The sequence below is a fragment of the Aegilops tauschii genome, chromosome 7 (assembly GCF_002575655.3).
Source record: "Aegilops tauschii subsp. strangulata cultivar AL8/78 chromosome 7, Aet v6.0, whole genome shotgun sequence".
In the NCBI taxonomy this organism is placed as follows: Eukaryota; Viridiplantae; Streptophyta; class Magnoliopsida; order Poales; family Poaceae; genus Aegilops; species Aegilops tauschii.
In genome coordinates this window covers 306,438,367-306,452,395 of record NC_053041.3, presented here as the reverse complement: position 1 = coordinate 306,452,395, position 14,029 = coordinate 306,438,367, and positions in this window count along the sequence as shown.

Here is a 14,029-nt window from a genome sequence, read left to right as displayed (position 1 = left end):
TGACCTCTCCTGTATACATAAAGAGGGGTCTAGGGTTCCTCTTGGTCATCTATCTTCAGATAGGAGAAATCTCTATAGTAACATCATACACCATTGCAACCCCTTGCACGAGGTATCCCTCCATTATGAATAACCGAAACCAGCAAGACATAGGGTATTACTCTCCAGAGGCCCGAACCTGGATAAACACCTTGTGTGACCTCTGATCCATGACTTCCAGCTGCACTTGGAACCCTACCGAGGAATCTGAGGGAAATATGCTTCATTAGTATAGGATGTTGATGTTGCTGCCGCCATCAATCAGCACCCGCAAGAAGCGGCAGGTAAGCCTCTCAGAGGTGAAAGTGGGGTCAAGGATGAGGGTGTAGTGACCCGGTGTGGGCATCACAGCCGGGTGGTCCTTGCGGCTCCTGGTGACAGGCCTCTCGAACCAATGCATGAACTGAGGGACAGGGGGAATAGTAGCATTCACCTCATATCGACGCTTGTGCATGCTGTGCTTGTGATCACCCTCGCTGGTGAAGATGATGTATATCTCATCTTGGCGGGGGAAGTCGTCATGAATGCCTCCGGCTGCCGGAGCCGGCGGGGGCGGCGACAGAGGTGGCGGGGGAGGCGGCAGGTCGTCGCCCTGTGCCAGGCACTGGGTTTGATACGTCTCCGTCGTATCTACTTTTCCTAACACTTTTGCTCTTGTTTTGGACTGTAATTTGCATGATTTGAATGAAACTAACCCGGACTGACGCTGTTTTCAGCAGAACTACCATGGTGTTGTTTTTGTGTAGAAATAAAAGTTCTCGGAATGGAACAAAACTTTTTGGAGAGTTGTTTTACAATAAAAGAAAAATATTGGAGCCAAGAACCACCTGAGGGGGGCCCCTGGGTGAGCACAAGACACCAGGGCGCGTCGCCCCTCCAGGCGCGCCCTGATGGGTTGTGCCCACCTCATGGTCCCGCTGACCCTAATCCCGATGCTATAAAATCCTATTTTAGAGAAAAGAATCAGGGAGGAAGTTTCATCGCGTTTCACGGTACGGAGCCGCCGCCACCTCCTGTTCTTCATCAGGAGGCCAGATCTGGGGTCTGTTCAAGGCTCTGGAGAGGGGGATCTTCGATCTTCATCATCACCAACCCTCCTTCATCACCAATTCCATGATGCTCCCTACCAGGAATGAGTAATTCCTTTGTAGGATCACTGGTCGGTGAGGAGTTGGATGAGATTCATCATGTAATCGAGTTAGTTTTCTTAGGGCTTGATCCCCAGTATCCACTATGTTCTGGGATTGATGTTGTTATGACTTTGCCATGCAATGCTTGTCACTTTGGGCCCGGGTGCCATGATTTCAAATCTGAACCGTTTATGTTTTCACCATTATATCTATGTTCTAGATCCGATCTTGCAAGTCATATTCACCTATTACGTGTTATGATCTGTAGACTGCAGTGTGACAGTAATTGGGACAATTTCCAGTGATGACCGTAGTTTGAGGAGTTCATGTATTCACTATGTGTTAATGCTTTGTTCCGGTTCTCTATTAAAAGGAGGCCTTATTATCCCTTATCTTCCTTATGGACCATAGGAGGGTAAGACAAAAGATGTCATACAAGTTCTTTCCATAAGCACGTATGACTATTAACAGAATACATACCTACATTATATTTATGAACTGGAGCTAGTTTAGTATCGCCCTAGGTTATGACTGTTATATGATGAATATCATCCAACGAGTCCACCGATCCAATGCCTATGAATTTTCCATATATTGTTCTTGCTAAGTTACTACTGCTGTTGTTACTGTTACACCTGCTACAAAATCATTGCTATCGCTGTTACCGTTACCACAGCTATCAAAACTATCATATTACTATTGCTACTGATCACTTTGCTGGAGATATTTAATCTCCAGGTGTGGTTGAATTGACAACTCAGCTGTTAATACTTACAAATATTCTTTGGCTCCCCTTGTGTAGAATCTATAAATTTGGGTTGAATACTCTACCCTCAAAAACTGTTGCGATCCCCTATACTTGTGGGTTATCAAGACCTTTTTCTGGCGCCGTTGCCGGGGAGCATAGCTATATTTGTTGAGTCACTTGGGATTATTATGTATTTATCACTATGAAGAATCTGAAGGATACTAAAACAAAGATCTTTCACTCTAGAACGAGGGGAGGTAAGGAACTGCCATCACACTCTGCACCTGATTCACCTTTTGTTTTGAGTAGACTTGCAACACCACCACATGCTATTAATCCTGATATGTCGCAAGTTATTGATGATTCTACTCCTGCTATGAATGATACTCATGATGATGCTAGTACCTTGCTTGATGATAAAGTGCCACTAGGTGAATTTCTTGATGATCAACTTGCTAGAGCTAAAGATATTGAGAATGCTAAAACAGATGAAATTATTAAAACTAAAAATCTTGAAACACCTACTAGACCTAGCTCCCTTGGATATGAAATGCCTAAGATACCTGGAGATTATTATGCAAACTGAGAGAGAAATCCTTGGATGCTAGAATTAAATGTGATCCTAAGTTTGCCACTTCACCTATCTTTGTTATTGATAAGGATTACGAATTCTCTGTCGACCCAGAGTTAATGACTTTGGTTGAATCTTATCCTTTCCATGGTTATGAAACTAAAACTGTTGTGGCACACCTTACTAAATTAAATGATATAGCCACCCTTTTTGCTCATGATGAGAATATTCACTATTATAATATTCTCAAGCAATTTGTTCATCAAGAAAATCACCCAGTGGCACATCATCATCAAGCAAGTTACTAGCATCATCATAAGCATTATCCATAGCAGAAGTAGCATCATCAATAACTTGCGACATAATAGAATTAATAGCATGTGGTGGTGTTGCAAGTTTACTCAAAATAGAAGGTGAATCAAGTGCAGAGCTAGATGGCAGTTCCTTATCTCCCCTCGTCTTACAGGGAAATATCTTAGTCTTGGTATCCTTCAGATTCTTCATAGTGATAAATTGATAATAGTCCCAAGTGACTCAACAAATATAGCTATGCTCCCAGACAACAGCGCCAGAAAAAAGTCTTGATAACCCACAAGTATAAGGGATCGCAAATGTTTTCGAGGGTAGAGTATTCAACCCAAATTTATTGATTCCACACAAGGGGAGCCAAAGAGTATTTGCAAGTATTAGCAGCTGATTTGTCAATTCAACCACACCTGGAGATTAGTTATCTGCAGCAAAGTGATCGGTAGCAAAGTAGTATGATAGTTTTGATAGTAGCAGCAACAACAATAGTAACGGTAACAATGATAGCAATGATTTTGTAGCAAGTGTAATAGTAACAGTAGTAGTAACTTAGCAAGAACAATATAAGAGAAATTCGTAGGCATTGGATCGGTGGATCCGTTGGATGATATTCATCATATAACAGTCATAACCTAGGGCAATACGGCACTAGCTCCAATTCATAAATATAATGTAGGCATGTATTCCGTAAATAGTCATACGTGCTTATGGAAAGAACATGCATGAAATCTTTTGTCCTACCCTCCCGTGGTAGCAGGGTCCATAAGGAAACTAAGGGATATTAAGGCCTCCTTTTAATAGAGAACCGGAACAAAGCATTAACACATAGTGAATACATGAACTCCTCAAACTACAGTCATCACCGGAAAGTATCCCAAATACTGCCACTCCGGGGTTTATGGATCATAAGACGTTAGGTGAATATAACTTGCAAGATCGGATCTAGAACATAGATATAATGGTGATAACATAAACGGTTTAGATCTGAAATCATGGCCCCCGGGCCCAAATGACAAGCATTAAGCATGGCAAAGTCATATCAACATTAATCTCAGAACATAGTGGATACTAGGGACCAAGCCCTAACAAAACTAACTTGATTACATGATGAATCTCATCCAACTCCTCACTGACCAGCGAGCCTACGAAGGAATTACTCACTCCCGGTGGGGAGCATCATGGAATTGGCGATTAAGGAGGGTTGGTGATGACGAAGATCGAAGATCCCCCTCTTCGGAGCCCAAAACGGATTCCAAATCTGGCCTCCCGATGAAGAACGGGAGGTGGCGGCGGCTCCGTATCGCGAAACGAGATAATTCTTCCTCCCTGATTTTTTTGGAAATAGGTATTTATGGAGTTGGATTCAGGGTCTGCGGGGCCACCTGGTAGGCACAACCCACCTGGGCGTGACTGAAGGATGGGGGAGCGCCCTAGTGGGTTGTGCTCATCCAGGGGCCCCCCTCCGGTGGTTCTTGGCTCCAGTATTTTTCTTTTATTATATAAAAAATCCTCACAAAGTTTCGTTCCAATCCGATAACTTTTATTTCTGCACAAAACAACAACACCATGGTAGTTCTGTTGAAAACAGCGTCAGTCCGGGTTAGTTTCATTCAAATCATGCAAATTAGAGTCCAAAACAAGAGGAAAAGTGTTAGGAAAACTAGATACGACGGATACGTATCAACTCCCCCAAGCTTAAACCTTTGCTTGTCCTCAAGCAATTCAGTTAATAAACTGAAAGTGAAAAAGAAAAACTTTTACGAACTCTTTTGCTATTGTTTACATACATAAGCTTAAGTAGCACCTGAAGGAAATATGCCCTAGAGGCAATAATAAAGTTTTTATTTATATTTCCTTACATCATGATACATGTTTATTATTCATGCTAGAATTGTATTAACCGGAAACTTAGTACATGTGTGAATACATAGACAAACAGAGTGTCCCTAGTATGCCTCTACTAGACTAGCTCGTTAATCAAAGATGGTTAAGTTTCCTAGCCATATACATGTGTTGTCATTTGATGAACGGGATCACATCATTAGAGAATGATGTGATGGACAAGACCCATCCGTTAGCTTAGCACTATGATTGTTTGGTTTATTGCTATTGCTTTCTTCATGACTTATACATGTTCCTATGACTATGAGATTATGCAACTCCCGAATGCCGGAGGAACACTTAGTGTGCTATCAAGCATCACAACGTAACTGGGTGATTATAAAGATGCTCTACATGTGTCTCCGATGGTGTTTGTTGAGTTGGCATAGATTGAGATTAGGATTTGTCACTTCGATTGTCGGAGAGGTATCTCTGGGCCCTCTCGGTAATGCACATCACTGTAAGCCTTGCAAACAATGTGACTAATGAGTTAGTTGCGGGATAATGCATTACAAAACAATTAAAGAGACTTGCCGGTAACGAGATTGAACTAGGTATGATGATACCGACGATCAGATCTCGGGCAAGTAACATACCGATGACAAAGGGAACACCGTATGTTGTTATGCGGTTTGACCGATAAAGATCTTCGTAGAATATGTGGGAGCCAATATGAGCATCCAGGTTACGCTATTGGTTATTGAACGGAGATGTGTCTCGGTCATGTCTACATAGTTCTCGAACCCGTAGGGTCCGCACGCTTAACGTTCGATCACGATTGGTATTATGAGTTTATGTGATTTGATGTACCAAAGGTTGTTCAGAGTCCCGGATGAGATCACAGACATGACGAGGAGTCTCGAAATGGTCGAGATGTAAAGATCGATATGTTGGAAGGCTATATTCGGACATCAGAAAGGTATTGAGTGGTTCGGGTATTTTTCGGAGTACCGGAGAGTTACGGGAATTCGCTGGGGGAAGTATTGGGCCTTCATGGGCCTAGTAGTGGAAGAGAGGAGGCAGGCCAAGGTGGGGCGCGCGCCCCCTACCCCAAACCGAATTGGACTAGGGTGGCTGGCCCCCCTTTCCTTCTCTTCTTCCTCTCCTTCCTTTCTCTCCTACTTGGACTAGGAAAGGGGGAAATCTACTCCTACTAGGAGTAGGAATCCCCCCTTAGGGTGCGCCCCTTGTGGCCGACCCTCCTCCTCCTCCTCCCCTCCTTTATATACGGGGGAGGGGGGCACCCCATAGACACACAAGTTGATTTCTTAGCTGTGTGCGGTGCCCTCCTCCACAGATTTCCACCTCGGTAATATTGTCGTAGTGCCTAGGCGAAGCCCTGCGTCGGTAACTTCATCATCACCATCACCACGCCATCGTGCTGATGAAACTCTCCCTCGGCCTCAGCTAGATCTAGAGTACGAGGGACGTCACCGAGCTGAACGTGTGCAGATCATGGAGGTGCCATACGTTCTTTATTTGGATCGGTTGGATCGCGAAGACGTTCGACTACATCAACCGCATTACTAAACGCTTCTGCTTTTGGTCTACGAGGGTACATGGACACACTCTCCCTGCTTGTTGCTATGCTTCTCCTAGATAGTTCTTGCGTGATCGTAGGTAAAATTTTGAAATACTACGTTCCCCAACAGTTGTATCAGAGGCAGAGTTGTGGGCGATAATAGTCATACTGCTTACCAACATGTCATACTTTGATTCGGCGGTATTGTTGGATGAAGCGGCCCAGACCGACATTACATGACCGCGTTCATGAGACTGGTTCTACCGCCGTGCTTTGCACACAGGTGGCTAGTGGGTGTCTTTTTCTCCAAGTTTAGTTGAATCCAGTGTGACTATGCCCGGTCCTTGTTGAAGGTAAAACAACACACTTGATGAAAAATCGTTGTGGTTTTGATGCGTAGGTATGGAAGGTTCTTGCTAAGCCCGTAGCAGCCACGTAAAACTTGCAACAACAAAGTAGAGGACGTCTATCTTGTTTTTGTAGGGCATGTTGTGATGTGATATGGTCAAGACGTGATGAGATATAAATTGTTATATAAGATGATCATGTTATGTAAAGTTATCGGCAACTGGCATGAGCCTTATGGTTGTCTCTTTATTGCATAACATGCAAGCGCCATGTAATTGCTTTACTTTATCGCTATGCGATACCAATAGTTGGCGAGAGGACCATGTGACGACACGTTGATAGAGATCAAGATGATGGAGATCATGGTGTCATGCCGGTGACAATGGAGATCATGAAGGTAGTTTGGAGATGGAGATCAAAGGCACAAGATGATCATGGCCATATCATGTCATATATTTTGATTGCATGTGATGTTTATCCTTTATGCATCTTATTTTGCTTAGTACAGCGGTAGCATTATAAGATGATCTCTCACTAAATTTCAAGGTACAAGTGTTCTCCCTGAGTTTGCACCGTTGCTACAGTTCGTCGTGCCGAGACACCACGTGACGATCGGGTGTGATAAGCTCTACGTTCACATACAACGGGTGCAAGCCAATTTTGCACACACAGAGTACTCGGGTTAAACTTGATGAGCCTAGCACATGCAGATATGGCCTCGGAACACTGAGACCGAAAGGTCGAGCGTGAATCATATAGTAGATATGATCAACATAGTGATGTTCACCATTGAAAACTACTCCATCTCACGTGATGATTGGACATGGTTTAGTTGATATGGATCACATGATCACTTAGATGAATAGAGGAATGTCTATCTAAGTGGGAGTTCTTAAGTAATATGATTAATTGAACTTAAATTTATCATGAACTTAGTCCTGATAGTATTTGCATATCTATGTTGTATATCAATAGCTCGCGTATAGCTCCCATGTTTTATTTTTGATATGTTCCTGGAGAAAAATAAGTTGAAATATGATAGTAGCAATGATGCGGATTGGGTCCGTGATCTGAGGATTATCCTCATTGCTGCACAGAAGAATTATGTCCTTGATGCACCGCTAGGTGACGGACCTATTGCAGGAGGAGATGCAGACGTTATGAACGTTTGGCAAGCTCGGTATGATGACTACTTGATAGTTTAGTGCGCCATGCTTTACGTTTAGAACCAGGACTTCAAAAATCTTTTGAACGCCACGTAGCATATAAGATGTTCCAAGAGCTGAAATTGGTATTTCAGACTCATGCCCGAGTTGAGAGGTATGAGACCTCTGACAAGTACTTTGCCTACAAGATGGAGAGTAGCTCAACCAGTCAGCATGTGCTCAGATTATCTGAGTACTACAATCGCTTGAATCAAGTAGGAGTTAATCTTCCAGATAAAATAGTGCTTGATAAAGTTCTCTAGTCACTATCACCAAGTTACTGGAACTTCGTGATGAACTATAATATGCAAGGGATGACGAAAACGATTCCCGAGCTCTTTGTCATGCTGAAATCGACGAAGGTAGAAATCAAGAAAAACATCAAATGTTGATGGTTGACAAGACCACTAGTTTCAAGTAAAAGGGCAAGGGAAAGAATGGGAACTTCAAGAAGAATGGCAAGCAAGTTGCCACTCCCATGAAGAAGCCCAAAACTAGACCCAAGCCTGAAACTGTGTGCTTCTACTGCGAAGGAAATGGTCACTGGAAGCGGAACTACCCCAAATACTTGGCGGATAAGAAGGATGGCAAAGTGAACAAAAGTATATATGATATACATGTTATTGATGTGTACTTTACTAGTGTTCGTAGTAGCCATTCGGTATTTGATACAAGTTCAGTTGCTATGATTAGTAACTCGAAACAGGAGTTACAAAATGAACAAAGACTAGTTGAGGGCAAGGTGACGATGTGTGTTGGAAATGATTCCAAGGTTGATAAGATCACCATCGCACACTCCCTTTACCTTCGGGATTAGTGTTGAACCTAAAATAAATGTTATTTGGTGTTTGCGTTGAGCATAATATGATTGGATCATGTTTATTGCAACACGGTTATTCATTTAAGTCAAAGAATAATTGTTATTCTGTTTACATGAATAAAACCTTCTGTGGTCATACACCCAAGGTGAATGGTTTATTGAATCTTGATCGTAGTAATACACATATTCATAATATTGATGCCAAAAGATGCAAAGTTGATAATGATAGTGCAACATATTTGTGGCACTGCCGTTTAGGTCATATTGGTGTAAAGCGCATGAAGAAACTCCATGTTGATGGGTTTTTGGAATCACTTGATTATGAATCACTTGATGCTTGCGAACCATGCCTCATGGGCAAGATGACTAAAAACTCCGTTCTCCGGAACAATGGAGCGAGCAACTGACTTATTGGAAATAATACATATTGATGTATGCGATCCGATGAGTGTTGAGGCTCGCGGCGGGTATCGTTATTTTTCTGACCTTCATAGATGATTTGAGAAAATATGGGTATATCTACTTGATGAAACATAAGTCTGAAACATTTGAAGAGTTCAAAGAATTTCAAAGTGAAGTGGAAAATCATCGTAACAAGAAAACAAAGTTTCTACGATCTGATCGCGGAGACGAATATTTGAGTTACGAGTTTGGTCTTCATTTGAAGCAATGTGGAATAGTTTCGCAACTCACGCCACCTGGAACACCACAGAGTAATGGTGTGTCCGAACATCATAACTGTACATTATTAGATATGGTGCAATCTATGATGTCTCTTACCGATTTATCACTATCGTCTTGGGGTTATGCATTAGAGACAGCTGCATTCACATTAAATAGTGCACCATCTAAATCCGTTGAGACGACACCATATGAACTATGGTTTGGCAAGAAACCCAAGTTGTCGTTTCTTAGAATTTGGGGCTGTGATGCTTATGTGAAAAAGCTTCAAGCTCGAACCCAAATCGGAGAAATGTGTCTTCATAGAATACCCAAAAGAAACTGTTGGGTACACCTTCTATCACAGATCTGAAGGCAAGACTTTCGTTGCGAAGAATGGATCCTTTCTAGAGAAGGAGTTTCTCTCGGAAGAAGTGAGTCGGAGGAATGTAGAACTTGATGAGGTAATTGTACCTTCTCCTGTATTGGAAAGTAGTTCATCACATAAATCAGTTCCAGTGATGCCTACACCAATTAGTGAGGAAGTTAATGATGATGATCACGAAACTTCGGATCAAGTTACTACCGAACCTCGTAGGCCAACCAGAGTACGCTCCGCACCAAGTGGTACGGTAATCCTGTTCTGGAAGTCATGTTACTAGACCATGACGAACCTACGAACTATGAGGAAGCGATGATGAGCCCAGATTCTGCAAAATGGCTTCAGCCCATGAAATCTGAGATGGGATCCATGTATAAGAACAAAGTATGGACTTTGGTTGTCTTGCTCGATGATCGGCAAGCCATTGAAAATAAATGGATCTTCAAGAGGAAGACAGACGCTGATAGTAGTGTTACTATCTACAAAGCTCGAATTGTCGCAAAAAGGTTTTCGACAAGTTCAAGGTGTTGACTACAATGAGATTTTCTCACTCGTAGCGTTGCTTAAGTTTGTCCGAATCATGTTAGCAATTGCCACATTTTATTAAATCTGGCAAATGGATGTCAAAACTACATTCCTTAATGGATCTCTTATAGAAGAGTTGTATATGATACAACAAGAAGGTTTTGTCAATCCTAAAGGTGCTAACAAAGTGTGCAAGCTCCAGCGATCCATCTATGGACTGGTGCAAGCATCTCGGAGTTGGAATATACGCTTTGATGAGTTGATCAAAGCATATAGTTTTATACAGACTTGCGGTGAAGCCTGTATTTACAAGAAAGTGAGTGGGAGCACTACAGCATTTCTGATAAGTATATGTGAATGACATATTGTTGATCGGAAATAATGTAGAATTTTCTGGAAAGCATAAAGGAGTATTTGAAAGGAGTTTTTCAAAGGAAGGACCTCAGTGAAGCTGCTTACATATTGAGCATCAAGATCTATAGAGATAGATCAAGACGCTTGATAAGTTTTTTCAATGAATACATACCATGACAAGATTTTGAAGTAGTTCAAAATGGAACAGTCAAAGAAGGAGTTCTTGCATGTGTTGCAAGGTGTGAAGCTGAGTAAAGACTCAAAACTCGACCACAACAGAAAATAGAAAGAGAATGAAAATTCATTCCCTATGCCTCAGTCATAGGTTCTATAAAGTATGCTATGTTGTGTACCCGACCTATTGTGTACCTCACCATGAGTTTGGCAAGAGGGTACAATAGTGATCCAGGAGTGGATCACTGGACATTGGTTAAAATTATCCTTAGTGGAATAAGGACATGTTTCTCGGTTATGGAGGTGACAAAAAGTTTGTCATAAAGGGTTACGTCGATGCATGCTTTGACACTAATCCGGATGACTCTAAGTCTCAATCTGGATACATATTGAAAGTGGGAGCGATAAGCTAGAGTAGCTCCATGCAGAGCATTGTAGACATAGAAAATTTGCAAAATACATACGGATCTGAATGTGGCAGACCCGTTGACTAAACTTCTCTCACAAGCAAAACATGATCACTCTGGGTGTTAATCACATAGTGATTGTGAACTAGATTATTGACTAGTAAACCCTTTGGGTATTAGACACATGGAGATGTGAACTAATCACACAAAGATGTGAACTTTGGTGTTAAATCACATGACAATGTGAACTAGATTATTGACTCTAGTGCAAGTGGGAGACTGAAGGAAATATGCCCTAGAGGCAATAAGAAAGTTGTTATTTATATTTCCTTACATTATGATAAATGTTTACTATTCATGCTAGAATTGTATTAACCGGAAACTTAGTACATGTGTGAATACATAGATAAACAGACTGTCCCTAGTATGCCTCTACTAGACTAGCTCGTTAATCAAAGATGGTTAAGTTTCCTAGCCATAGACACGTGTTGTCATTTGATGAACGGGATCACATCATTAGAGAATGATGTGATGGACAAGACCCATCCGTTAGCTTAGCACTACGATCGTTTAGTTTATTCCTATTGCTTTCTTCATGACTTATACATGTTCCTATGACTATGAGATTATGCAACTCCCGAATGCCGGAGGAACACTTAGTGTGCTATCAAACATCACAACGTAACTGGGTGATTATAAAGATGCTCTACATGTGTCTCCGATGGTGTTTGTTGAGTTGGAATAGATTGAGATTAGGATTTGTCACTCTGATTGTCGGAGAGGTATCTCTGGGCCCTCTCGGTAATGCACATCACTATAAGCCTTGCAAGCAATGTGACTAATGAGTTAGTTGCGGGATGATGCATTACGGAACGAGTAAAGAGACTTGCCGGTAACGAGATTGAACTAGGTATTATGATACCGACGATCAGATCTCGGACAAGTAACATACCGATGACAAAGGGAACACCGTATGTTGTTATGCGGTTTGACCGATAAAGATCTTCGTAGAGTATGTGGGAGCCAATATGAGCATCCAGGTTATGCTATTGGTTATTGACCGGAGATAAGTCTCGGTCATGTCTACGTAGTTCTCGAACCCGTAGGGTCCGCACGCTTAACGTTCAATGACGATTGGTATTATGAGTTTATGTGATTTGATGTACCGAATGTTGTTTGGAGTCCCGGATGAGATCACGGACATGACGAGGAGTCTCGAAATGGTCGAGACGTAAAGATCGATATATTGGAAGGCTATATTCGGACATCGGAAAGGTTCTGAGTGGTCCGGGTATTTTTCGGAGTACCGGAGAGTTACGGGAATTCGCTGGGGGAAGTATTGGGCCTTCATGGGCCTTGTAGTGGAAGAGAGGAGGCAGGCCAAGGTGGGGCGCGCGCCCCCCTACCCCAAACTGAATTGAACTAGGGTGGCCGGCCCCCATTTCTTCTCTTCTTCCTCTCCTTCCTTTCTCTCCTACTTGGACTAGGAAATGGGGAAACCTACTCCTACTAGGAGTAGGAATCCCCCCTTAGGGCGCACCCCTTGTGGCCGACCCTCCTCCTCCTCCCCCCCTTTATATATGGCGGAGGGGGGCACCCCATAGACACACAAGTTGATTTCCTAGTCGTGTGCGGTGCCCCCCTCCACAGATTTCCACCTCGGTCATATTGTCGTAGTGCTTAGGCGAAGCCCTGCGTTGGTAACTTCATCATCACCGTCACCACGCCATCGTGCTGACGAAACTCTCCCTCGGCCTCAGCTAGATCAAGAGTACAAGGGACGTCACCGAGCTGAACGTGTGCAGATCGCGGAGGTGCCGTACGTTCTTTACTTGGATAGGCTGGATCATGAAGACGTTCGACTACATCAACCACGTTACTAAACGCTTCTGCTTTCGGTCTACGAGGGTACGTGGACACACTCTCCCCGCTCGTTGCTATGCTTCTCCTAGATAGTTCTTGCGAGATCGTAGGTAAAAATTTGAAATACTATGTTCCCCAACAGTGGTATCAGAGCAAGGTCTATCCGTAGATGTTATATGCACGAGTAGAACACAAAGAGTTGTGGGCGATAATAGTCATACTGCTTACCAACATGTCATAATTTGATTCAGCGGTATTGTTGGATGAAGCGGCCCAGACCGACATTACATGAACACGTTCATGAGACTGATTCTACCGCCGTGCTTTGCACACAGGTGGCTAGTGGGTGTCTTTTTCTCCAACTTTAGTTGAATCCAGTGTGACTACGCCCGGTCCTTGTTGAAGGTTAAAACAACACGCTTGACGAAAAATCGTTGTGGTTTTGATGCATAGGTAAGAAATGTTCTTGCTAAGCCAGTAGCAGCCACGTAAAACTTGCAACAACAAAGTAGAGGACATCTAACTTGTTTTTGCAGGGCATGTTGTGATGTGATATGGTCAAGACGTGATGAGATATAAATTGGTATATGAGATGATCATGTTCTGTAAAGTTATCGGCAACTGGCAGGAGCCTTATGGTTGTCTCTTTATTGCATAAGATGCAAGCATCATGTAATTGCTTTACTTTATCGCTATGCTATAGCAATAGTTGGCGAGACGACCATGTGACGACACCTTGATAGAGATCAAGATGATGGAGATCATGGTGTCATGCCGGTGACAATGGAGATCATGACGGCAGTTTAGAGACGGAGATCAAAGGCACAAGATGATGATGGCCATATCATGTCACATATTTTTATTGCATGTGATGTTTATCCTTTATGCATCTTATTTTGCTTAGTACAGCGGTAGCATTATAAGATGATCTCTCACTAAATTTCAAGGTACAAGTGTTCTCCCTGAGTATGCACCGTTGCTACAGTTTGTCGTGCCAAGACACCACGTGATGATCGGGTGTGATAAGCTCCACGTTCACATACAACGGGTGCAAGCCAGTTTTGCACACGCAGAATACTCAGGTTAAACTTAAT